Genomic DNA, 26,454 nt, shown 5'->3' on the forward strand with positions numbered 1-26,454 from the left:
ACAGACCAAAACAACGCTGTACACACACACGCTGGGCTTGGGGTTAAGGGGAGAGGCAAGAATTCAAACAATCTGGGTTCAGTTCCCAGTTTTGCCCCAAATTCTCCATGCAAACTTGTTAGATACCGACGGCTGGCCCGTGCCCACTGACTTGGGCTCACACGGCTCAGGCTGTGGGGCTGTTTAATTGTGGTGTCCATGTTCCGGCTGGGGCTGCAGCCCAAGGTCTGGCACCCTCCCACCTTGCAGGGTCCTACAGCCTGGTGCCAGCCCGAGCCCAGACATCTACACTGCAATTAAACAGCCCCTTCGCCTGAGCCCTGTGAGCCTGAGTCACCTGGCATGGGCCAGCTGGGGGGTTTTAATGGCAGGGTAGAGATACCCTTGGTGTCTGTTCAACACCTGTCACAATGGGGACAATGATCTCGGTGTCTGTGCAGAGCCCTGCACAACAGGGGCCTGACCTCAGTCGGGGGCTCTGCAACTCCCAGCATTACAGGATCCCTGATTTTGTTTAGGGCCCCTGCAGCAACTGGCAAAATGTGGGGGCAGGATCTCGGGCAGGATCTCTGTCAGGGTCTGTGCAGTGCCCAGTACAGTGGTGGGGTGTGATCATTAGGGTCAGTGCAATGTCAGACCCAACGGGGACACAGATCTCAGTCGAGGTCTCTGAAGTGCCCAGCACAATGGACGCAGCGGTTTGGGTCGCAGTCATTCGCTGCCTGGCACAAGGGGGGAGCCGTGATCTCGGACCAGGTCTCAGTTTTACCTGGCACAACACTGGGGTTTGATCTCACCTGGGGTCTCTTCAGTGCCTGTCAGAACAGGGCCCAGATCTCTGTTGGGGTCTCTGCAGCACCTGTCAGAACAGGGTCACGCTCAGTATGATAAGAGCCCTGATCTCAGTCACACACCTGGAGAGAAAAGTGGGAAGATTTTTGAGCATTTGATATCAGTATTTCAGAACTGAGGAGAAAATGGGGCACAAACTAAATATTTGCCAATATAAGGGACAAGCATCATGTGGGGAGATTTTATGTCACCATTCAACCACTCAAGAGAAAAGAGGGGAAATTTGAGGGGATTATACAGCAATATTAAATCAACAACAGAATGGGATGGATTCTTCTTGCCTCACATTCACATGGCCGGCAAGGATCCCTGAGTGATGTGGCTTTCACAAGGGAGAGGAGTGGGGCTGGAGTGAGGTCACTGGCTATGGGGAGGGGCTGGCAGTGGGGTCTGGGAATGTGACTAGTACAGGGGTCAGCAACCTTTCAGAAGTGCTCTGCCGAGTCTTCATTTATTCACTCGAACTTAAGGTTTCACGTGCCAGTAATGCATGTTAATGTTTTTAGACAGTCTCTTTCTGTAAGTCTATAATATAGAACTAAACTATTGTTATATGTAAAGTAAATAAGGTTTTTTAAATGTTTAAGAAACTTCATTTAAAATTAAATTAAAATGCAGAGCCTCCCTCGGACCGGTGGCCAGGACCCAGGCAGTGTGAGTGCCACTGAAAATCGGCCATAGGTTGCCTACCCCTGGACTAGCAGTTGGTTGGGGGGAGGGGGGGGGCTGCTGGGTTGGGCAGGGTGGGGGAGGGGAAGTAGCTGGGAGGGGAAACCTGGGGCTGGGCCGTCTCCATGGGGACACTTGTTCCTCCCTCCCCTTCCTGGCCCTTCCCAGGCCCCGTTGCCAGCAGAGAGAGCCCGCCCCCCAGCCCAGCCCAGAGGTGTCCCTGTCTCAGGGCCCCCCCAGCCTCTGCCCAGTCACCCTCTGCCCAGCTCAGGAATCGCTCAGGGGAACCATTTCCCACCCACACAAGGACAAATCCCTGCAGGGGAAATGGGGGAAACCCCCCAAACCCGAGCTCTGAACTGGCCACTGGCGAAGGGGAGAGAAAATGGGGCACAGTCGGGGGGGGGGGACAGGGAACTTCTCAGGGGTTGGGGGAGGGGGGGTCACCCTGGGGGGCTGCTCGTGGCTCTCTAGGGAGAAAGGGGGCAGGGCAGGGGGGGGCGGGGGGTCCCCACGGGGGGGGAGCGGTAAATCCGAGGGGGTCTCAGCCCCCCCCTTTCTCTCCCCGCCCCTCGGGGGTCACCGGCTCCGCCCCCCCCCCCCAGCCATGTCCGGGCTGCACCGGCACTTCCCCCCCCGCCCCTTTCCCAGCCCCCCCGCCCCGCCCCGCCCCGCCCCCGGGCTCGCGCCGGGACCAGGCACGCGGGAGGGTTAATGAAGGTCTCTCCCGCCGCGATCTGCGCATGCCCAGAGTCCCAGCGGCACAAACCCTTCTCTGGCCCGGGAGAGGCTCCAACGGCACCGCACGAGCCAGGCAGAACCACAGCGCCCCGCCTCTCTTGCTGACGTCACTTCCGCTCCAGGGAGAGTCCGGAACTACATCTCCCAGCCTGCCCCGGGGCCGCGTCCGCCCTCTCCAGCCCGGGTGAGGGAGGGCTCAGCTGCTGGAACTGCGCATGCTCCGTGCGAGCCCCGTTGGGGGCGGGAGAACAAAGCTGCTGCTGCCGCCTCCGCGTGAGCCGGTGAGTGAGAGACCCCGGGGGGGGGGCGGGGAGTTAATTGGTTCCTGTCCCTGTTGGCGCCTCTCGCCCCCGGTACAGAGTCTCTCCGGTTCTGCCCCGTTTCCCTCTCGGGGTCTCGCTCGGGCTGTAACATCCGGGGCGTTTCGCCCCCCCCCCCCCATGATCCGCTCTCTCGGCTCCCCTGTCCCCCCCCCGCCCCGGTCCCTCCATGAGTCTCCAATGTCCATTTAAAATCCCCCCCCCCCCGTTTTACCTGCAGCGATTTGTCCTTGTCCCGGTGGGAAATTGTTGCCCTGGGTCAGTCCCCAGCACGTGGCTGCCCCTGGCCGGCGGGGGGGGGGGGGTGAGATGCCGGTTCTCTGCCAGGGCGGGGGCGGGAGGGGCACGTGTCCCCCGTGGGGGCTGCCCGGACCCCGGTTTCCCAGTTACTGCCCCCAACGACCAACACAGCCACCTGCCCATCCCCCACTGCTGCCCCCTTCCCTCATCCAGGGACCTGCCAGCTCCCCCCCCCCCCCTTTTGCCCTCTTACAGCAGCTCCTCACAGGGCTCCCTGCTGCCCGTGGGGGTGGGGGTGGGGGGGGGGGGAGCCATCACTTTCTGTATATGTATTGGATAGTAATATAAAATCCAGTCCAACAGCCCCCCTTTTCCCTCTAGTTATGTAGCAGTAATATAAAATCCCCTCAGATCTCGACGGTGTTCATAGACTATCAGGATTGGAAGGGACCTCAGGCAGTATCTAGTCCAACCCCCTGCTCAAAGCAAGAGCAATCCCCAACTAAATCCTCCAACAGATTTTTACCCCAGTTCCCTAAACGACCCCCTCAAGGATTGAACTCACAACCCCGGGTTTAGCAGGGCAGTGCTCAAACCACTGAGCTATCCCTCCCCCCTCTCATGTTATCACTTGCGTAGTTTCTGATATGTATTCTCTGCAAATCTAAAAATTATCCTAAGCTCCACTTTTTCTCTAATTGTCTATTTCTAAATGACTATGGCCTGAGATTTTTCCCTGTCTCTTTAATTATAAAATACTAAGAAAATCTCAGATTTACACCTTTTCTCAGATTCCTGAACATGGATATAAAATATTGGCAAATGTTGCCCATTTTCTCTCTATTCAGTTATCAGATATTGATGTGAAACACTCAGATTTTACCTCGTATCAACAACTGATATAAAATCCCTCTGATTTTCCACTTTCCTCTCTAAACGGATTTAATACCCATCAAACCCAGAGGCCTCCCCCTGTTTGGGGGATCAGTGGTTCCCAGCTGGTAACGGGAGAGTTGGCTGGACCCTTTCCTTTTCTCCAGCTGGCACTGGGTGAGGAGGTCACTCTGAGTGCAGCGTGGGTCCAGAAGTGTCCCAAAGCCCATGACAAATGGCCTCTGGGAGGGGCTGCTTCCCGCAGTGCGAAGATGTAGCTAGTGACAGGGCATGGACCTTTCTTGCCCGCCAGGCCTTCCATTCTCCTGTTAAAGCAGCACCCCCCAGGGATCCCTCTGCCCGTGTGACTGGCCAGCAGGGGGCAGTGATAACTTTCTATCCACTTAGCAGACACAGTGAGGTAACTGTTGCTGGGGTCGGGGGTGGGGTGTCTGTGTGGGGAGATTGCAGCTGGAGCTGAAGGGGCATTGTGGGAGGGGGAGGCCTCTGGGTGACTGGGCAGGGGGTTCTGGAGGTTTGGGGGGGTGGGTTCTGATGTGCCCAGCCCTGAGGCTGTGGGTCCTGGAGGTGGGTAGCACTGGGGACACGTTGGTGCAGAACAGTGAGGGTGGGCGTCTCTTGGGGAGGCGGGGCAGGGGGCTGGAGGGAGCCTGGTGCTGTGCCAGGGGCTCAGTCGTGCCCAATGCACAGAACTGGGTGGGGGAGTGCCAGGCGCTAGGTCGGGATGCCAGGCAAGCAGAGGGAGGGGTCCCGTTGTAAAGCATCAGGGGGTCCCAGGCAAACGGCCTGGCAGGTCCTGCTGGAGGGCAGGTGGGGTCCTAGGCAGGCAGTAGGGGAATCCTGGGCAGGCAGTGAGGGACTGAATTCCCAGTGAGGGGTCCCCTGGGGGGGTGGTCCCTAGCTGTTGGGGGCTCTTGGTGGGGGGAACCTTTAGGATTCCCAGCCTGCCAGTGATGGTCTGGTGGGGGTTCTCTGGCCAGTGGGGTGCTGAGGGGTATCTGGAGTCCCTGTTCAGGGATTTGGGGGGTTGGGTCCCAGGGAATATCTGGTGGGACTCTGGCTGCGGGGTCTGGGCTCTGGGTACTGGGGGTGTCTGGGGGGCCCTGGATGGAGGCTCTGGGGGCTGCTACTAACCATGCTCCTTCTCTCTGATCAGCTTGTGCCAGAATCCTGGCTCCAAGCACATCCCAGCATTCCCCAGCCAGGCCCAGTCACCATGATAACTTTCTAGCCACTTATCAAACATCTTGAAAACTCCAGGACCTTCCAGTTCCATTGGGAAAATTTGTGCCCCGAGTCCTTATACTAGATCTTGGGGGTGCGGCAGGTGGGAAGGGGGCTAGAAATGCCACACAATGGTCTCTTCCACAGCGTTCTGGACTCCTTCTTTCTGAAATCTGGTTTCATTGAGACCATTGTTAATCCAGAGTCACTGCATGGAAAGACAAGGAGTGACTCCAGATGGACAGTGGGGCAAATGAGATCAGCAGTTCTCCCTGTGAGGAGGGGCGCTCATTAGCTGCTCTCCCCAGAGAGCTAAAGGAGGGAAGCTGCTCAAACGCTCTGTCCCTCTCTGCCCAGGATATTGGGGTTCAGCTTCCTGGGTCAGACGCTGCAGCCTCCATTGTGATCTGGGAGACCAGGCTTAGCAGCAGCTGCTCCCCCAGCGGGGTTCTGTGCTGGGATGTGACCTTAACTAAAGCTGCTTCTCTGCCTGGCCCAGGGGATGACTTTCTCCAGCTGGTCCTAGCCCCTTGGGGCAGCCCTGGGCCCTGTTAATACAAATTCTACCATAGACTCCAGGTAACTGAAAGTCCTCTGGGAAAGTGCTGGGGACTGGCAAGAAAGTGACTCTACACAAACAGCCTCTCCTCCCATTAGCAATTGCCAGGAGCAAATCCAGCCATGGGAGAGCAAAGCCCCCAGGAATGGGACTTTCCCAGCCAGAGGGGCAGGGAGACAGGACAGGGGAAAGAGAGTCTGAAAGGGGCAGTGGGAGAAATGAGTGGGGGGGAGATTTCCAGCTCTCTAGTGCACCCAGACACATGTATTGCAGCATCCCTGGGCAGAACCACTTTCCAGTGATCAAGAAAAGGATCAGAGAGAGGAAAAGCTGGTTCTTGACTCCATATTCCCCCTGCTGGGGTGTGACTGCCGGGGGGTCAGTGTCCGAGGGAATCCCCCACAGTGACTCCTTTGGTTCTGCTCTTTTCTAGCCTTGTGTTCAGAGACTTAGTTATGAATTTGGGAGAGGGAGAAGGAAGGTTAAAAATCTCTCTGTGGGCTTAGCCTGGCAGGAGGGGCCAGCTCCACACTGTAATAAAGAGATTGAGCATTTTCCCAGGATGGCAGAATCTAGGATGTCTGTCTGCAGGAAAAGGGCCTGGGGGAATTGTGATGTGAAATTAACTAAAGCTGAAACCTCCACAACTGCCCTTCTCACCCTCCCAGGCTGCAGAATGTCCTCCATGTTTCGCTCTAGCTCATCCCATCCTCCCATGGGACAGGGGAGAGAAATGGCTGCAGAGGAGGCTGTTCAGGTAGGGATTATCGGGGGGTTGCTGGTGGGTTCCTGCGGGAGGGAGAGGGACAGCAAATACACCGGAGATGGGAAGATTTGCACAGTCTGGTTTGGAGCCGGGCAGGAAATGCACAGGGTGGGGAAGGGAGGAGGACAGCTTGTGACATTCCTGCTGGGGGGAGTTTAATGAGTGGCCCAGATTCTAGGAACAGACCCAGGAGATTAGGATGTGGAAATAACCTAATTTGTGAAACAGAAAATAACCCTCCTACATGGGGCTAGGAAAACTGACCAGACTCCCAGTGCTGGAGCCTGACCTGACTAACCAGTGGCTGCTGTGAGATATGAAGGGGACACCCACTAGTGAGGTTTAGGGGAGATTCCCCTCCTTTCGTATCCAGCTCTGCACAATGAGGAGGGTGTTGGGCTTCCTACCGAAGATCTCTCCCTGGTCCCTGCTAGGGGCTTCATCTCCTGTATCGGTCTGTGCCTAGTAGGCTTGTGATGGATCTGCTGAGAGAGAAAAAGGGCTCTTGCTTTGTCCCCTTAACTTGGTGTTTCCAGGATGCTCTGAGCGGGGTGGGGGTGGGGCTCTGACTGTGATCCACCCAGAGATTCCCTTTGATTGGCTCCTCTCCCCACAAATAGTGGGAGTGTGAGTGGGGCAGCAGGTACTGAGTGTTGGACTCTTGCTCTTTCAGAAGCCAGTGACCTTCGAGGAGGTGGCTGTGCATTTCACCAGGGAAGAGTGGGCTCTGCTGGACCCTGCTCAGAGAGCCCTCTACAGAGACGTCATGCAGGAGAACTATGAGAATGTGACCTCGCTGGGTAAGGATTCCTGTCCCCTCAGTTCTTGGAAGGGGAAATGAAGAGAAAAGGTTCACGCCAGCCCCACAATGCCACCTCTGCACTGTCCTGTCTCTGCATCACCCCAATATGCCAGTGACCCACACACTGCCACAGACCCTCCCCTGCTGCAGAACACAGGAACAGTATTGCACAGTGTCAAATATCTCCTGTTTGCATAAATAAACTTCTTTGAGATGGGGCGACCACACCTGCACGCAGTGTTATGCTCCTACAAAGCACATGGGATCTTTATAGAGGAAGGTAAACACACACACACACACACACACACACACACACACACACACACACACACACACACACACACACACACACACACACACACACACCCTCTGCCAGAGCAGTTCATAGTTACCAGTCTGTTGTAGCTCGAGTCAATCTAATGGCCAATTACACTGAGCACGAGTGTGGGGCTGGGCTCTTGTCGCGATCCAATGCTCCGGGAGTGTGGCAAGACAAACCCAAAGTCCCATGGCCAAGCACCCTGGTTCTTATAGGCTTTTTTCCTTTGTTGAACTCTATGGATTTTGCTGTGTCAGTTTGTGATCGGTTACTTCTTAACTGGTGTAAACATTCCAATGCACCTCCGGGAGGGTCAGCCTGTCCTTCGTTCTGATTTAATCAATTGTCCTCAGGGGTGCCAGCCTTTACCTCAGGGTCATCAATCTGCCCTTCATTATGGATGCGCGCTGATGATTCTTTGATGTCCTTTAAGTCTCTTGACTCCTTCCTTGACTCTGGCTGTAACAATGGCCTTTACACCTTCTCTTTTCCTGATGCATACATCCTCATTCACACAAACCCACTGAGAATACAAACAGTAGTATTTTATATCGAGCAAAAAGGCATTGCAAATGAAACCTTGCCTTCAATGTTTCTCTAATCTACTTAACATGGACACAATAGAGAATCCTGTCTCTTATTTACTAAACCTTAAAACAAAGACATGTATATTTAACTAGAGTGCCTAATTTGTAATACATAGAGGAAACCATAGTAGACAGTGTAACTTATCCTAAAACAAAAGGTGACCATAATCAGTCAGAAGGATTGTTCTGGTCTGTCATTCCTTTCTGCTATTCAAACAGGGTGGCTGACAGGATGAAATCAAATCATACATTAATTCTCACAGTACGTTATAAAATCCAGCTCCTACAGCCGTATTCGAGATGTGGGCGCACCATAGATTTATATACAGGCAATATGATATTTTCTGTCTTTTCTATCCCTTGCTTAATGATTCCCAACATTCCGTTCGCTTTTTGACTGCTGCTGCACATTGAGTGGATGTTTTCAGAGAACTATCCATGACTCCAAGATCTCTCTCTTGAGTGGAAACAGCTAATTTAGACCTCATCATTTTGTATGTCTAGTTGGGATTATGTTTTCCAATGGGCTGCACTATGTGCTATCCTGACATCTAGTACTGCTGAGATCCTGCATTCAGTACTGTCCCTGCCCTTCCTGTTCCCTTTCTCCACTGAACCCCACCAGCCCATGGTTACTGTTCCCAGCTTCCCCAGGACTCTCTCATTGTCTCTGGACCTCTCCGTCAGCAAGAAGCAGTGGCAGGGAGATTTGCCCTCTCTCTGGAGTCTTGGATTTCTGGGACATGGATTTACTTTCTCTGTGTTTTAGGAGCCTCTTTGAAATTGAGTGTCTGTGACATTAACCACAGTGCAATCTGGAGTGTTGAACAGCTGTGTCCCCTCAGTTTCCCAAGCTGGGGTGACTTTTACACTGTTTTACTGTGAGAGCAGCCACTCCTGGGCAGTTATCACACAGTCTCCAGCATGTAACTCGCTCCCAGCTACACAGTATTTAGTGCTGCTAGTCAGCGACTCAGGAGTTACAGTGCAGCACAGGAAAACCCCAGAAAAGTCTCTGTTCCCAGACGTCCCCCAGAAATGTGCATCTTTTCCTGTCCAGCACACTACTGAACAAGGCAAGCTCATATGAAGTCTGTCATTTCATCTGTGGAAAATGACATGCACCAGCCTTGTTATCCCATGTAGATGAGGGGACTCACCCCTGCGGCACCCCCTGCTGGTGACTTCTGGGAATTAGCTCATTCCAGCTCCAGCGCACCCTCTGCAGGCCGGTGAGCCGCCTGTCCTCTGGCCCCCCGTGTCCCTCCCTGGACCTGGTGCCCCTTTTACCTGGGGTGCTGCCCTCTGGCAGTAACCCCTCAGTCTTAGGGTCTCCCCTCCCCAGGGAACTCCCACCCTCTATTCCCACCTCGGCTCAGTATAAGGCCAGTCATCGTCTAGCCCCACACCCTGGGGCAGGCTGCAGTATCAGCCACTCATCACTGGCAAGGAGGGTTTGGACCTGCTGCCTTGGCCTACCGCTGGGCTGCCCTCTGCAACCCCCCCAGTACCTATTGCCTTCTGCTAGGCCGCAGCCTGGGGCTTTCCAGGCTGGAGCTCCCCAGCTCCTCTGCCTTTCCCCAGCCCTGCTCCACTCAGGTACCCTGTGTCCAGCTCCCTGCAGCCAGGCCCATCTCCCTCTACAAACAGAGAGAGACTCTATCTGCCCCTGGCTTCTGTGCCTTTATAGGGCCAGCTGAGTCTGTTTGGGGCGTGGCCCCAGCTGCAGCCACTTCCCCCAATCAGCCCAGCCTAAAAGCTGCTTTCTCCAGCCACAACCCCCTCCCAGGGCTGTTTTTAACCCTTCAGAGCAGGAGCGAGGATCAACCCCTCTACATCCCAAATGCAGTTTCCAACACACTGTAATCCAAACACACTAGTTGGATAAAACAATAAAACAAGATTGTTAATTACCAAAAAAAAAAGACTTTAAGTGACTACAGGTAACGAGGCATAAAAGTCAGAATTGTTTACAAAAGAAATGCAGATAAAACACAAATATATTTGTTAGTCTCTGAGGTGCCACAAGTACTCCTGTTCTTTTTACAAACTAACATGTAGGTCAGGGGTAGGTAAACTACGGCCCGCAGGCCACATCTGGCCCGCGGGCTCAGCCTTCTCGGCCCCTGAGCTCCGGATGGGGAGGCTCCCCTATCCCTCCCCTCCCCTGCTGTCCCCTCGCCCCCGCTGTCCCCCTGCAGCCTCAACATGCCGCACCACCAGCGCTCTGGCCCACCACTCCTGGGCAGTGTTGCAGTGGTGGGGCTGCGAGCTCCTACTACTCTGAATGGCATGGTAAGGAGGCCGGTCTGCGCGCTCCTGAGGGACCTCGTATCTAGCTCCGGCGAGCTGCGTGGCTGTGGTAAGGGGGCCAGGGGGTTGGATAAGGGGCAGAGAGTCCTGGGGGGCAGTCAGGGGACAGGGAGCAGGGGACGATTGGGCGGGCGGTCAGGGGATGGGGAACTGGGGGGTTGGATAGGCGTAGGAGTCCCGGGGTCTGTCAGGGGTAGGGGTGTGGATATGGGTTCATATCCAGGACCCCACCCCCTACCCAACCCCGCTGCTACCTGTCCCTTGACTGCTCTGACCTCTATCCACCCCCCTGTCCACTGACAGACCCTTGGGACTCCCACACCTATCCAGCCCCCATCCCCGCAGAACCTCTGCCCCATCCAACTGTCCCCTGACTGCTCCCCAGGACTCCCTGCCCCTTATCTAACCATCCGACCCCGTTACCATGCCGCTCAGAGCTGCGTGTCTGGCAGCCATGTAGACCACGCAGAGCCAGACACACTGCCCAGCAGGAGCGCACAGCCCCGCCCCGCAGGAGCAATGCCCACGCGGTGGTGTGGCTGTGGGGGAGGGGCTAGCCTCCCCAGCCGGGAGCTCAGGGACCAGGCAGGACGGTCCTGTCGGCTGGATGTGGCCCGCGGGCCGTAATTTGCCCATCCCTGATCAAGGGCATAAACCTATTGAGTCAGCAAGACATGCAGGGGTATGTCTGTGTGCTGAGACCTATGAGGCTTTTCCATGCCATGTGCTGTGAAGCTTGTGTTTGGGACACAGGAAGTACAAGCCACATGGCAAAGGGAATATAAAGGGCAGCTGCATCATCTCCATTTTGTCTTCAATCCCTCTTCCTACCTCTGGAGCAACTTCTCTACAAATTGAAGCCTGGAACAAAGGACTGAAAGACCCATCGAACTTGTGGATGTGTTCCAGACAGACTTTCAAGCCAGCAGCTCAACAATACTGCTAATAACCTGATATATAGATTTTGGAATGCATCTCACTGCTTTTCCATTTAACAACTTTTTTTGTGTCGTGTCCTGTCTTGTCTTTCCATGCTAAAGGATTGGCTGGCAGTGTGGTCTTTTGGGTAAGATCCAAACCTATAGTGATCTTGTAATGTGGCTGACCTTTTGGGGTCAGAAAAACATTTTGTATATGAGCAGAGTTTTTAAATAACCTCTCACTGTACTGGACCTAGGTGCTGATTGGGAGTCGGAGAACTGGAATGCAATAAAGGGGGCCGTGTGATTTCTTTTTTCAGCTTCTCGATAACCCGTGTGTGGGATCAGAAGCACAGTTTGTGACTGGTCGTTGAGTTTAACTTCAGTGTTAACCACCAGTTTTGGGAGCATCTGCTCTCCCTTTTTCATCCTGCCCTGACCCTGGCATTTTCAGTGTGGACTGCCCCAGGCACACCCGTCACACTAAGCACTGAAGTTAAATTAATAGAATGTTTTTTATGACAAAGTTATGAAATCAAGTGACCTCCTTTGTTTTCTTTCATCTGAGCAGGGTTTCCAATTTCCCAACCTGATGTGATCTCCCAGCTGGAACAAGGGGAAGAGCCATGGGTCCCAGACCTCCAGGGTTCAGAGGAAAGAGAGATCCTGAGAGCTCCCTGCACAGGTGAGGAAATATTAAACCAACTGAGAATCTGTAAGTGCCTGAAGGAAACATCTGGGATGCCCTACAATGCCCTTGGAAGGTCTCTCAGTTCAATATTGTCCCTAGCAGGGGTCGTATCCTTAGGGTAAATATAGCTCATGGCTTCCTGTAGACACTAGCAGACACCAGGCAGTAGCTTCCTCCCTTCCCCCTGTGAATTTGGATGGGATGTGAAGCCTGAATTGATCCCCTCCTCTCTCCTGTTTGGGGAAGAACTTGGGGGAGTTCAGTTCCTGATTTTTATTTGACCTCTCTCCAGTACTTGTATTGGTTTGGCCTTCCCCTTTCCATCCCTGTTTGAGGTTTCTGTCTCTATCACAGCAGGTGACGCAATGGTATGTGAGAAAGAGGAGCAGAATTCTCAGCAGGAAAATGTTGAGCAAGTGGATAAACACAGAGCATTATCACAAAGATCGAAAAGGAATGTGTCCTGGAGTCATAAGCAGGAAAAATCCCATGACATTCAGCACAGACCAGAAGGAGAGCAGGGAAACCAGCCAGGGGAGAAAGTGGGTAAATGTATTTCCTGTCAGGAAACTCAGAAGGACCTCAAGGAAACCACAACACAACAGGAAATCCTCAGCAGAAAGAGAAAAAATACATGCAGTGAGTTTGGGGAAAACGTATGTGATTACTCCATCCTTATAAAGCATCACAGAATCCACACAGGGAAGAGGCCCTATGAATGCACTGAGTGTGGAAAATGCTTCCCTAGCAGCTCAGCCTTTCTCAACATCAGAGAATCCACACAGGGGAGAGGCCCTATGAATGCAGTGAGTGTGGGAAAAGTCACTAGCAGCTCAGCCTTATTAACATCAGAGAATCCACACAGGGGAGAGGCCCTATGAATGCAGTGAGTGTGGGAAAACCTTCAGTCGCAAGAATCCACACAGGGAGAGGCCCTATGAATGCAGTGAGTGTGGAAAATGCTTCACTAGCAGCTCAGCCTTTCTCAACATCAGAGAATCCACACAGGGGAGAGGCCCTATGAATGCAGTGAGTGTGGAAAATGCTTCCCTAGCAGCTCAGCCCTTTCTCAACATCAGAGAATCCACACAGGGGAGAGGCCCTATGAATGCAGTGAGTGTGGAAAATGCTTCACTAGCAGCTCAGACCTTTCTCAACATCAGAGAATCCACACAGGGGAGAGGCCCTATGAATGCAGTGAGTGTGGGAAAAACTTCACTAGCAGATCAGACCTTCTTAGTCATGAGAGAATCCACACAGTGGAGTGGACATATGAATGCAGTGAGTGTGGAAAACTTCACTAGCAGCTCAAACCTTCTTTCCATCAGAGAATCCACACAGGGGAGAGGCCCTATGAATGCAGTGAGTGTGGAAAATGCTTCACTGACAGCTCAGACCTTTCTCAACATCAGAGAATCCACACAGGGGAGAGGCCCTATGAATGCAGTGAGTGTGGGAAAACCTTCAGTCGCAGCTCACACCTTCTTACCCATCAGAGAATCCACACAGGGGAAGGCCCTATGAATGCAGTGAGTGTGGAAAATGCTTCACTAGCAGCTCACCTTATTAGACATCAGAGAATCCACACAGGGAGAGGCCCTATGAATGCAGTGAGTGTGGAAAATGCTTCACTACAGCTCAGTTTCAACATCAGAGAATCCACACAGGGGAGAGGCCCTATGAATGCAGTGAGTGTGGAAAATTCATTGCAGCTCAGACCTTATTAGCCATCAGAGAATCCACACAGGGGAGAGGCCCTATGAATGCAGTGAGTGTGGAAAATGCTTCACTAGGAGCTCAGACCTTTCTCAACATCAGAGAATCCACACAGGGGAGAGGCCCTATGAATCCAGTGAGTGTGGGAAAACCGTTATAACAAGCTCAGACCTTAGAAGGCAACAGAGAATCCCCAACGGGAAGAGGCCCTATGAATCAAGTGAGTGGGGGAAAAACTTCACTGCAGCTCAAGCCTTTCTAAACATCAGAGAATCCACACCGGTGGGAGACCCTATAAATGCACTGAGTGCGGGAAAACCTTCTGTGGGCACTTAGCCCATGTTAGTCATCAGAGAATCTGCAAGGGAGATCAACAACATAAACACCTCTAGGGCTATCAATACTTTTTTTTCTCTAATAATTTTCCTGATTCCCACATAGTAACTTTTAAAGCTGTTTGAACTGTTTGCAGCATGGTTATCCCTCAGTTTGACCAGAGGAGTGGCCCATTTTTGCCTTTTGCAGTTTGCCCTGTTTTGAGGTGGACCCATTTGTCCTTTCTATCAACTCCATTATCCCATGAGTTATTCTAGTGTGCCCTTCCTATCAGGAACCAGGGAGCATCACATTTATACTATTCTTCCTATTTCAAAGTTATTGTTAGTCACCAGTGATACAGATTGTATCATTGCCACTTGTTCTCACGTTGCTCTGGGTTGTGCTGAAGAGCAGATATAATGGGAATTTTTCAAATTATAGTTAAATGAAGAGGAGCAGGGGCAGGAAAAAAGTGTAATTTCAGCCTCTGTGACACTGGAAGGAGATGGGGAGACGCAGAGATTCCCTCCTTCCCCATCACTGCAGAACTGTTACCTTTTGTCTGAGCCATGCAGAGGTTATCATCATCACATTCTATCCATCCACTTCTCAAAGTGTCCTGTGAGGAACAGTTCTCAGCTGTCTGTGCTTGGAGATGATGCTTTGACTTCTTTAATCTTATATCAGAGTCGCTCTGACTGGAGATGAAAGTGTCAAAGACCTGGAAGGGGAATTCAAATGGATCCCAAACACAGTGTGATCATTGGGAGTTTAAATCCCAGGTTCCATCTATTGGTAAAGCCACTTCTGGCAAGGTGAGTGGTTTTGTCCCAAATTATAGCAATGCTCGGATACTAAAAATTTTGTAAATAACATAACTGGCTATTGAGACAGTGCTGAGTGAAGTATGTTTGAATGGATCAGAGGAGAATGTGATGGGAGAATCTCTTGTCCTGATTCTGAATAATCAGATGTAACCTGCTCTGGAATTTCACTTCACACTTTCATTGCCATGTATTCTAGCTCTCTGTGATGTGGGTTTCTATCTTTCCTGAAGGCTGTTTGGTCACTCAGTTGGATAGTAGTTCAGTTTGATAGGATGTAGCGCAGATTTATTGGAGAATTTAAGACAAATGACTATTTGCTAAAGTCATCATTTCTCACTTCAGCTTTGCTTTTTCCCCATCCCTGCATGATGTCATGGAGAAGGTTGAAGTGCAGTTCTGTCAGCATTAGAGAACTCTCCAATTTACTGGACAGGCTAACAAAGAAACAGCAGTGATTTAAAATCTCTACTCAGAAATGGTGAACAACAGCAGAACCCCAACTAACTGAAGGAAGTGCATATGATCACAGTGTAGTTCAATTGTTTAAGTCAATATTGTCCCAGATGTTCTGGGGAGAAAATTCCATGGTAAGTGATTTTTGAACTAGGCACAATGCCCATGTATTTGGTTCCAAAGCCTTTGTAACCCAGGCCCTACAGAAGTTCTTTCCTAGCTAATCTTATTGTATCGGAGATGCTGCCCTTCATGATGCAGATGTTGAGGAAATAGAAGTGGAGTTTTGTTGAATTTATCCTTTGTAGGTGCTAAAAATGTATATTGAATCAAATCAGTTTTGGAAATCTAATAGCTGCAGAGAAATAGCTATTTTTGAATAGAAACTCCAACTCTGGTCACTAATGAAGATTGTGATCCAGCCCTGTATCCAGTCCCTTGCCTGGAACTGTGCCACCAAATTAAAGAAAAGCTGGGCATGTTTTGGTAAGCCTCCATGTTTTGGTAAGCCTCACTAACACTGCTGAGATTTGGAGTGGTTTTGTAAAGGATTCTACTTCGGAGAAGTGTAAATTTACCCTAACCAAGACCAAGGATTTGGAAAGAGCTGGGGCTGAAAGAGTACACATCCAGTTCTTGGTTTCCACCCCAGTAAAGGAAGCTATGGTGACCAATGACCCAAGGAAAATTGTTTGTACAACTCCATTTCCTAGTTCAGTGTCACTGATTACAGTTCCAAAGGATGCCAGGTTACATTGAGAACAATCATCCTTTACCATTTGGATCCAAAGAGAGAGAGCTTCAAAGGACATTCCTTCCCCGTGGATCCCAAACTGGCTGCCTGATTGGGTAACAAGGACTTCAAGGCTGTAGAAATGATGGTAACCAATGAGGCAATGAATGTATCAGGCTCCAATTTCAGACTTCTGGATACTCGCATGTTGAGTTCTGGTTCTATGGTTTTGTGTCTGATGCTGTGGCTACACAATAAAGCTGATGTTGGTGCAGCTGCACCAATGTAGCTGCGCTGCTGTAGCGCTGCTATTACAGACGCTTTCAGCCAATGGGAGAGATTTCTCTCATCGGACTTGATTAGTCCAACCCTCGCAAGCGGCAGTGGCTCTTTTGGCAGGAGAAGTTCTCCTGCTCATGTATAGCTATCTACACAGGGGGTTAGGGCTGTGTAACTACATTGCTCAGTGGTGTGGATTTTTCACACATCGGAGTAATATAGTTAACCGATAAATGTCTTTAGTGTAGACCAGACAGTTCTCTCTTGTGTTTTATGCATTTACATCACTTCTCTATCTTCTCTCACTTTGAAAGATTAAAAGTGTGACACGAGAGGTATTTTTCCTCATGATGCAAAGATTCCCACATAGGAGACCCCTTCCACCAACACATACTGCAGAAGATCCTGAGATATATGAACTCACAGAAGTGGTTGGGACAAACCACATCTTGAGCCAAGGTTCAGTTGTTGGCAATTGGCATTAGAAGAAAATTAACATATATGATAAGAATTTGTGATCTTTGAATATGTTTTTATCGTCTATTAAAATGAGATTATTGGTGAAGTTATTGGTTAAAGAAGAAGAGACTAAATGTGTGATAAACTGAAGTATTTTGGAAAACTGAAAGTTGTTTCGTTTTGTTTTGTTAGTCGTACAGGAAATGGTGGCTAATCTTGAAAAGATAATTTGATTTAATTTACCCCCTGTAGTATAAAGAGTTCTGGTAGAAAACCTCACTCCAAAGGTTGGGGTGGGAGAATGTGTGTGAGAAAGTGTGTATAAGAGAATATTGGCCCAGTATAGATTTTAGTATTTTGTGTTTTCAAATAGAATTTATTTTGTTTAGTTTCTAAGTCAATTTCTATTCAAAGGAAAGCTACTCGAGGTGACAAGTTGTATAAATTTTTACCAGCTTAGAATGTAAGGGTCACTGTCTTCCCCACTTCTCTAATTTGCAAAGGAAAGGCCTGACATCTGTCACAGGATGTATCCAGCAGGTAGGACAGCTGCACTCATCAACCATCAATATAAAGAAAAAGACTGAAATCCATTGCCTTTCAGGTCAATAAGCCAGCTAAAGGCTGGTCGATGTTGAAAAGCTGTGTTGGCATAGCACATCTCTCAGGGGTGTGAAAAGTCCTCTCCACTGAGAGAAGTAGTTAATGTGACCTGAGCCCCAGTGTAGGCAGTGTTAGGTTGTCAGAAGAATATTTCCAGTGTTTGAAGTGTAGACACAGCCTTAACATCAATTCCAATTTTGACCCATCTCCCTATATGTGAGAAAGTTACTCGTATGGAGGGCTGAGCCAGCTGTCCGCTCACCTGGTTCCTCAACTGTAGCTACAGCTCTTAGTGCCCATGAATGCAAAGACTGAGAGAAATGGAGAGTTCCAGCCATTGTCATTTTAGTATCTTATTGTTCCTCTCTCTGTTTTTTGTGCTGGCCTTTCTGTTCTATCAGGGGGTGACGGTATAGCTCAGTGCATCTGTGACAAAAGCTCATTGGTGCCAATTGGCAAAGGGGGTCACTGTTCTTCACAAGCAACTCCTGTGTCAGACCTGACAAACTCCCCACAGCTAATACACTGCTTTTATGATAGTTATCCAGGAAGCATAGCAGTGAGATCTCTACTGAAAGCTTGTAAATTATTGATACTCCTACTCACTGCGAGAGGTGTGTCCGAGTCATAGTTAAGGGGTAATGTAAGTACATGGAAAATTATGCCCATATGGTATTGTTGTGAAAGTGAGTCACCCCAATCATAGGTCTTGTTGGGAACGGCCCATTCCAGTGGGAGGGAATTGGCACCTCTCCCTTGCTAGCCAGTTATGTGATGTATTGCTCCATTGTCAGCCTTTGCACCAATCCAGAAAAGCCAATAGAAAACCATCAAAGACAAATTATAGACATCGAAACCCTGTGGAAGTGACAAGGACAATATGAGAATGAGGAGATCGTCCTTTCTGTGAATTTAAAGACAAAAGACTGATTCAGTTCATAACAGGGTGGAGAAAAACACTCTGGGTCCATTCACCAAGGAGATTCCTAATGACCAGTGATGCTTCATGAAAGGCAGGGCCATGGCGCCTAGGGACTAGCAATCAGTGAAATTGACTGAAGTGTGAGGTGAGACTCTACTTAGATAGGAAAGGTAACTATTAAAAAGTGTAGGTTGCATTTTCTGATTTTGTTTAGTTGGTAACAGTTGGTTTCCATCACTCACATTTGTTTGTTTAAATCTCTATCGGTTGTTAAATAAATTTCTGCTTGTTTGATAACTATACTCAAGTGCGGTGTGAGATACAGTAGCAGTGGTCCACAGTAAAACTAGTAACCTGGGATATACCATTGCTTTGGGCAGAGAGAATCTGGGATTTCTCTGAGTATGTGGTGATCCGGGCTGGACCCCAGAGGGGGACACATTGAAGGAACTCGGGGGTTAGGGTGGCTGCTGTAGCTCAGAGGAGGGTCCTTGAGTGCCTGACGGGCTGGGTGAGTTGGTCACTAGCATCCAGCTGCCAAATGCAAAACTCCCTCTTCCTAGTGGAAGGTGGCAACAAGGAAACTCGCAGCCCTCAGCTCCCTGAGAAGGGTCACAATATGTCTCTATGTTGATTCACTTGTCAAATTCACACAGGGAAAGCTCCCTATAGTATAAAACTCTGCCATATGAAATCATGGAACATGTGCTCTTCACTCTGTGAAAGCACGTAAAGAATCCAAGCGCTGGAGGACAGGGTTTGGGTCCAGAGTGACTTAGACAAATTGGAGGATTGGGCCAAAAGAAATCTGAGGAGTTTCAACAAGGAGAAGTGCAGAGTCCTGCACTTAGGAAGGAAGAATCCCCTGCACTGCTACAGCCTGGGGACCGACTGGCTAAGCAGCAGTTCTTCAGAAAAGGACCTGGGGATTACAGTGGATGAGAAGCTGGATATGAGTCAACAGCACCCTTGTTGCCAAGAAGGCTAACAGCAGATTGGGCTGCGTTAGTAGAAGCATTGCCAGCAGCTTGAGGGAAGTGTGTTCATTTCAAACCTGCAGCTTATTCATTTCATTTAGTGACCCCTCCTAGTTCTTGTGTTATGAGGAGTAAATAATACTTCCTTCCTTGGTCCTTTAGAAGATATTATGGGACCCCCTCTTGCTTGTGTCTCATGTCTTGGGACCAACATGGATACAACAACACCGCAAACAACAAGGTTCAAAGTCAATGCACATGGGAGAAGCATCTTGTGTTTCATTCCTTATGTCCTAGTCCCATCGTGTGGCCATTTCCTTTTCTTCCTTTCTGTCAAAAGCTTTGGTGTTTTGCACAGAAACATTATTTCCCCAGGAGAGACTCAGGAGCGAGGGCTGCATTCCTGTACCAAACAATCACTAGAAGGGGGCAGTCAGAAGCCTTTAGGATGAGGCATCCGTCACTGTCAAAAATCATCTCCCTCCTGTGGTTCCGCGGGCAGCAGGAGCAGCCACAGCTCGGTGGCCCCCGGCAGCAGCACTCCTGGGGTGGCCGGAGCAGCATCAGGCCCCCTGGGGCTCCCCCCACCGGGGCAGCAGCTGGAGTGGCAGCAGGTTGGCAGGGCTTCTCCCCTGGTAGCTGGTGCTCATTATCCATCAAATAAATCAAAACACTTCCCCCTGCAAGTGGATTTAGCCCAGGACCCTCAGAGTCAGCAGCTCTTACACCCCCCACTGCGCTCTCTGGTCAGGTGCCCTAGCGCCGGAAGCCTCCTGTTTAGATCCTAAAATAGCATTTTTGCACCTGGGGGGGGGCTGAAATTTTTGACTGGACATTGCAGCTCCACCGTTATTTTATTGAATTGCTTGAAAACAGCAAGTGTAGAAAGTCTCCTAAGTGCCAGGCTCTCTGCCATGGAAACAGCTGCCCCTGCTCTCCAGGAGTCTGTGCGTTCCACCCAGCAACGTACAAACCTCTGCACTGAAGGGGGGTCAGACAGTGACGGTAACACAAATCTTCCCACTATTAACCCAAGTCCCTTCCTTTCTGTAACCCAGGACGTGCCAGTCAACTGTTAGCCATGGTGTTATCTTCATCTTAAAATACCTCTCAGGACATTGAACAGAGGAAGTGAAACCCCCTCCCCCGAATGGCTCCCTGTTGAGGCGTTGTACCATACCTGCCCCTGGAGACTGTCTGGTTTTATATCCTTAGAGCTTTTTCTCTTCAATCCCCTTATCCCAATCTCTGGGCCACCTCCGAATTTCAGAGTTTAGAATTTACTCTCATCACCCTTGTATGGCACTTTCCATGTGGATTAGACAAAGTGAGTGGGAGAAGCTCCCTGGCTAATGAAAACCGATGCTCTGGGTGAGGCCTGAACTCATAACCCCAGCAGTGCGCCTCCCTCACCAGCCAGGTGTGCCCCTGTAGGTGCTTCATAGACAAGCTTGGGAAGTAGGGTAGTTACCTGGGTTTGTGAGTAATCACTTGGGTGACCTAATTGAGAGGCTGATGGTTCAAACCCAAGTGAAAATAGAGGTAGTTTCTTTTTAGTGATGAGACTCCAGTACATTTTAACAGGCAGTAAAATGCCTCAATTCTGGTCTAGCCTCATTGGGCAAGCATAAGGGGTACTTTTGCCAGCTGCATTGGTGGTATAGTGGTGAGCACAGCTGCCTTCCAAGCAGTTGATCTGGGTTTGATTCCCAGCCAATGCAGGGATGTGATGTTTTCTCTGCTGGGAATGGGTTTAATTTCAGTCACATTGTATCAGTTTAGCAATGGAACGAGAGAATCAACGTGCTGCAGGTCATTCAACACCCAGTGGAGGAAGAAAGGGGCAGGACTATACAATGAGCAGGTGGAGTCATCCTGGTATTACAATGTTTGGTTTATTTTTTATTTTTTTTCCTTTACTTCCCTCTCCCTTTTAGACTCAGAGCCTTTAAGGTCAGAAGGGACCAGTGTGATCATCTAGTCCGACCTGCTGCACCTTGCAGGCCAAAAGACCCCACCCACCCACTCCTGTAATAGACCCGGGAGGGGAGGCAGCTCTGTGCACTGCCCCTACCCCAGGCAGCACATGGAGGCCCTCTGCTCCCCTCCCCCCATGGGTGTGCAGAGATGTGCCAGCAGCACTGAGGTGGCTCCCTGCCCACTCTGCCTCCGTCCCTCCGTGCGACTCCCAGAAATGGCCGGCATGTCCCAGCATCCCCTGGGGTGGGGGGGGAGTGTCTCCATGCACTGCCTCTGCCCAAGTACCAACTCCGCAGCTCCCATTGGCCAGGAACTGCAGCCAATGGGAGCTCTGGGGGCAGCACCTGCAGGCAGCGGCACACAGAGACCCCCTGGCCTCGCCCACCTAGGAGCTGCTGCCAGAGGGTTGTGTGTACCGGTCACTTTGGGAGCTGCAGTGCCCGGGGTAAGCGCCACCCCTCCTGCACCCCAACCCCCTCCCCCAGCGCAGAGCCCGCACCGTGCTCCCAAATTTCCTCCCAGAGCTTTGCTTGTCTTCCTTTCACCCAGAACCATCCTTCTCCTGGGCTGCAAGTAGCCATCCCTGGGAAGCCAAGAGGCAGGCACAGGATTCTACCTCCCAGCAGCCAACCGCACCTCCCCAGGCTTTGCAGAGCGACTGGTGATGCTCTACTAACCCCACTTAGCTGCACTGAGGCACTTAGCTTCTGCCCTGCCTTCCTCAGCTCGACTTTCCTCTTTTGCCCCATTCCTGTCTCACTTCCTCCTTTGGCAAGTCACACAGATGAGGCAGCAGGAAGAGCCGGCCGCCATAGGCCAACCTCCAAGGGCAGAGGAGACCAAGCCACAAGGCTTCAAAAGGTGACTGGCCAAGATCCTCTAGCTTTCCCCTGCTGATGCCAAGGCTTTTTCTCAGCTCATTTCACTACCCTCTGTCCTGCAGGGGTTGGGGTTATCGTGGGTGTTACCCAAATTTGGGCCAGCTAGTCAGCGTAGGGAGCACTAATGACCCACCAGTTTGGCAGAAAGCAGCACGTTTATTATATTGACAGCTAAGCTCAAAAGAAAGGGGGGGGGTGTCACACTCACGCTCCCAGGACAGGCACGGCACTGGAGATGTCAGGATTCTGCAAGGTAAGTTTCCCACAGCACCGTGATGCATGGTGTGATGAAGGTAAGTCTCCCTGAGGCACAATGAAATGCAACGCAGAGAACCACTGGCCAGGCGGTCGGGGTAAAGGGCATTCACTGGAGGTACAAGCTTGTGAGTGCTCTCCTGAGCACAGGGCCCCTTCCCCTTTTAAGGACCTGCTGCTCATGGCCTGTGACTAGAGATGACTTGGCTGCATCTGGTTGGTCACACTCCACCTTGGGCAGTGTCCATGCTCTGGGTGTGTGAGCGCTGCCTAATTAGAGTCCCAGACACCTTGTCTACCTGGGAGCTCTTCTGCTCTTCAACCAGCCCATTCATCCCAGGAGGGAGCGGGAGGGGGAAAGCCACTTCACAGGCATTCAGAGAAGGAGAGGAGACAAAAGTGGGAGCAGGGGAAGTATAACAGACCTTCTGAGCATAGAAATCACTGCTGCTCCTACAACGGCAGGGACAGGCCAGTAGGAGATGGGAAAATTAAGCCCTCATGTTTCTGCCTGGTTTTGAACCAGGGACCTTCTGCATATTAGGCAAACGTGATAACCACTACACTACAGAAACTCTGTTGCAAGGTTTTGCCCTTCCCTTCATAAGAACGTAAGAATGGCCATACTGGGTCAGGCCAAAGGTCCATCCAACCCCGCATCCTATCTGCCAACAGTGGCCAATGCCAGGTGCCCCAGAGGGACTGAACCTAAGAGGTAATGAGCAAGTGATTTATCTCCTGCCATCCATCTCTACCCTCTGACAAACAGAGGCTAGGGGCACCATTCCTTACCCAGCCTGGCTAATAGCCATTCATGGACTTAACCTCCATTAATTTATCTGCAAAAAGAACAAGGAGTACTTGTGGCACCTTAGAAACTAACAAATTTATTTGAGCATAAGCTTTTGTGGGCTAAAACCCACTTCATAAGATGCATGTAGTGGAAAATGCAGCAGGAAGATATATATATATATATACACAAGTATCAGAGGGGTAGCCGTGTTAGTCTGGATCTGTAATGTACGCCATCATCACCATTACACCAGTGTAATGTACGCCATCGTGTGCCGGCGATGCCCCTCTGCTGTGTGCATCGGCCGGGCTAGACAATCTCTAAGGAGGGGGATGAATGGACACAAATCAGATGTTGGGAATGGCGGTGTGCGGGGGCCTCTGGGAGAGCACTTCAGCCTCCCTGGCTGCGTGGTGGCGGGTCTTGGGGTGGCCATCCTGCGGCAGGGGGGCTTCGGGACCGGACTTCGGGGGGGGCTGCTGGGCTTCGGTTCATCTGCGGGTTTGGCACCATCACCTCACAGGCTGCGGCCGCCCCTGGGTCCCTGCGCACATGGGATGGGACAGGCTGCTGCGTGTGGGGCTGCTCCCGGGGCAGGGGCGCAGAAAGGGCTGGGCCTGGAACTGGGGGGTCTGAGCCCCCGGCCCCCACGTGCTGAGCCGCCACTCACCGTCCCGCCCCAGCGCCCCTCGGACCGGCCCCGCGCCCGCCGGCTGCCCCCGAGCCGCGTCCTCCCCCCGCTCCAGGACCCCCCAGCAGCGCCGGGACGGGTCCCACTGGGGCCACCCCTCGCCGCAAATGTGATTCGAATCCCAACAGCTGCAGCGTGCGCCGGAGGGTGGGTGGGGGCAGCGAAGCCTCGGGTCGAGGGAACCGGGGCCTCCCCCCACACGCCGAGTCTCTGTCCCGCGCTCTCTCCGCCAATCAGGGAGCGGGGAGGGGCGCGGCGAAGTGACGAGTTACGGCCTCTCCTCCAATAGAGGCCGCGTGTGTGTGTGAGAGAGCGAGAACTACGCTTCCCAGTGTGCGCCGGGAGGAGGCGCGTTGCCTAAGTAACCGCTCCGTCACTTCCGCTCTGAGACGAGCCAGGAACTACAACTCCCAGCCTGCCCTGGGGCGCCGCCGTCCTCTCCAGCCCAGGTGAGGGCGGGTCCCTGGGTCAACCTGACACCTCCCCCCCAACGCAACCCCTCATCCCCGCCCCGCCCCCCAGAGAGCCCCTGCCCCGCCCCCTCCGGCTCCTGACGCAGGGTACACGTGGCGGGTGCGGGTCTGTGCGGGGCGGGTCCGGGCCGGGTCTGGCTCTGTCCGGGGACTGGATCCCCGTGTCCACCCCGTGGGGATGTTCCCGGCGCCCCTTGTAAACCACCCCCCGCGGCTGGGTGTGAGCAGGTCTGGGTGTGTCCGACGTGTCACCCCCCGACTCCCGCCGCCCCCGGCCCCGCCCGGGTGAGCCCGGCTCTAAACACCCGCTGCAGGGACAGCGTCACCCCCCAGACAGACCCGCCCCCGGCCTGAATGAGTCCTGCTCCTTCCCCCAGCCCCCCCGCTGTGCCCGCCCCCAAAGCCCCGCCCCTTCCCCCAAAGCCCCGCCCCTTACCCGAAAGCCCTGTCCCCACACTGTGCCCTGCCCCCAAAGCCCTGCCCCCCGCTGTGCCCGCCCCCAAAGCCCCGCCCCTTCCCCCAAAGCCCCGCCCCCGCCTCCCCTTCCCCCAAAGTTCTGCCCCTCACATTGTCGCTGGACCCCATCCCTGCACCACCTGTTCCCACTAATCCCTGCCCCTGCATCACCCCTTCCCCCAGACCCCACCCACATGCTTCCCCTTTACCCCGAGACCCCGCCCTCACAGCACCTCTTCCCCCAAGTCCCCAATGCCACACTGCCCATTTCCCCCTGAGTCCCTGCCCCCACACTGCCCCTTCCCCCTATGACCCCACCCCTGCACTACCCATTCACCCGAGTCCCCGCCCTCACACTGCTCCTTCTCCTGAGACCCCGCCCCCGCACCACCCAGTAACAGGCCAGACCCTGCGGGGGAGGGGGAGAAACATGCTTTGCTCTGCCACAGACTTCCCGAGTGTCCTTAGGCACATCACTCAGCCTCTCTGGGCCTCAGTTCTCCTATCCAGGAAATGGAGCTGGTGGCGCTTCCCGCCCTCGCACGAGCTGGGAAGAGAACTACCCTGTGAATTAGGAATATGCTCCCAGTCCCCCTGATCTCACCTCTAGACCCCCCTCTGCTCCCAGAGCCAGGGATAGAATCCAGAGGTCCTGGTACCCAGCCCCCTCCCTGCTCTGACCACTAGACCCCACTCCCCTTTTAGGCTCACTGCCTTTTCTATCCACCCAGCCCACCTGTCCATCCCTTTGCTGCAGATTTCTGGGGTGTCACCCCTGCTCTGCATTCTCCCAGTGCAGCCCCAGGCCTTTCTTCCCCCAACCACACATCCTCTCCCCCTCATGCTGGATCATCTGCTTGGTCCCCCACCTCCTCTCGGGGTGCGCTGTGCGGCGTGGCTGGGGATTGTGCAATGGCCCAGCACCAGGCAAAGCAGAACGTAAACCACAGGCCCTGCCCCACCCCACCGGAGCTGCCTTCCAGGTGCATCGGAGCCCAGCGCCCTTCACCTGTGCCCTCCTGCCCCACAAGGGGTGAGCTGCAGCCCCACCACGCTCTGCAGAGGGGAGAAGGGTCAAGCCAACCTGCCCATTTAGGATGGGGGAATCAACATCCTTTTTTCTGCACAGCCACTGACCATCAGCGGGATTCCTCCTCCCTCCTGTGCCTCAGTGCAACTAAATCTCTGTACCTAGACAGCCGGTCCATCCGCTGCACCTCAATCCCCCATGCCTGAGCCTCCCTGACAAAGCCCTGCACCTGGCTCCTCCTCGCACTTTATCGTCCACCTCTTCCACATTCAGCTGCTGAGAAATTGGGCTACTTTTCAATGGTTCTGCAAGCACTGGGGGACCATAGGGGCCTTTTTACCAACATGAACGTTGTATGGCCGGGCAAGGTTCCTGATGTGTGTGTTCTCAGGAACTGTGGGCTGCTCAGACGCCTGCTGGAAGGTAGTTTCTTCCCGTACCACGAAATAACTGTTGTGGATGTGCATTTGCCTATAGTGATCCTCGGTGACCCAGCCTGCCCGCTAATGCACTTGCTCATGAAGCCCTATACAGGCGCCTGGGACAGCGACAAGGAACTCTTTAAATACCAGCGAGCAGCGAGCAGCGTGACCTGTGACTGTTCAGTTTCTTTACAGAGAAGCTGAACCTGCCCCTGTTTCTTTACCCAGTTACTGTTGACTCTCCTCTTCGGTTAAATACCCCGTTCTCCCCGTTTCCTCCACTTCCAAG

General features: G+C 52.4%; 2 non-coding genes across 2 annotated transcripts; one reads left to right on the forward strand and one right to left on the reverse strand.

The window, feature by feature from the left end:
* The first annotated feature begins 20,833 nt into the window (after positions 1 to 20,833).
* On the forward strand, positions 20,834 to 20,905 carry TRNAG-UCC. Its single transcript has one exon. It is a non-coding gene; the product is annotated as a tRNA-Gly (tRNA).
* A 1,897-nt stretch (positions 20,906 to 22,802) lies between these two features.
* On the reverse strand, positions 22,803 to 22,875 carry TRNAI-AAU. The gene has a single exon. It is a non-coding gene; the product is annotated as a tRNA-Ile (tRNA).
* Positions 22,876 to 26,454: the final 3,579 nt, after the last annotated feature.

This window comes from Mauremys mutica, unplaced genomic scaffold (genome assembly GCF_020497125.1).
Source record: "Mauremys mutica isolate MM-2020 ecotype Southern unplaced genomic scaffold, ASM2049712v1 Super-Scaffold_100166, whole genome shotgun sequence".
Taxonomy (NCBI): Eukaryota; Metazoa; Chordata; order Testudines; family Geoemydidae; genus Mauremys; species Mauremys mutica.